Source organism: Apteryx rowi, unplaced genomic scaffold (assembly GCF_003343035.1).
Source record: "Apteryx rowi isolate R43461 unplaced genomic scaffold, aptRow1 scaffold_432, whole genome shotgun sequence".
Lineage (NCBI taxonomy): Eukaryota > Metazoa > Chordata > Aves > Apterygiformes > Apterygidae > Apteryx > Apteryx rowi.
The window spans coordinates 722,496-723,208 of NW_020450686.1; positions in this window are offsets into that span (position 1 = coordinate 722,496).

The following is a 713-nucleotide window of genomic DNA, read 5'->3' on the forward strand; positions in this document are numbered from 1 at the left end:
GCAAATGTACTTACAGTGCTTACCAATATGCAAACAATATTTCAGGAAAGTGTAATAAGCTGAGCAAGTAATGAATGTCTATATTTTTGCATGTTTAGAATGAAAGAAGAAATGGGGAACAGTTTCAGACTCAAAAAATTTTTGAAATACACTTCTTCGACCATCACCTCTATTCAAGCTGCTAGGTCAGAGGTACTGCAAGTTCTAAAATGTGGTCTCTAGATTCCCTCAGTGTTCAAGAGGGCTTACTCAGCAAGCAGAAATTTTAATTTCAGCTTGCAAAACAGCAGCCGGGGGGGGGGGAGCCCGCTGTAGCAGGAGGCGCTGCCCCGGGCAGGGACGCCCCGCGGAGCCGCGCGCGGGCGGCCGGGGCCGAGGTGCGGCGGCCGCGGGATCGGCTGCCCCAGGCGGCCTGGGCGCAAAAGCCGACACGGCGAGGCGCGCCGCTCACGGCAGCCCGCGCGCTCCGTCCGGGACGTGCTAGGGGTTTAGCAATGCCGCAGCGCAGCAGTCAGCGACTGCCTGCGCGGCTGCAGCTGCCCTTTGCYTCTAGAGGCCTTCAAAATGCCAGTTAGCTTATTTATGTGCACGGGGGGTATTAGGGGGGGAAAAAAACCGCTCCTGCCCATGAAAATAAAAAAGCCATCAGAAGTGACCGTCCTTCCCTGTGCCAGACTGCTCCGATGGCCCCGGGGGGGCACTGGGGAGGGCTG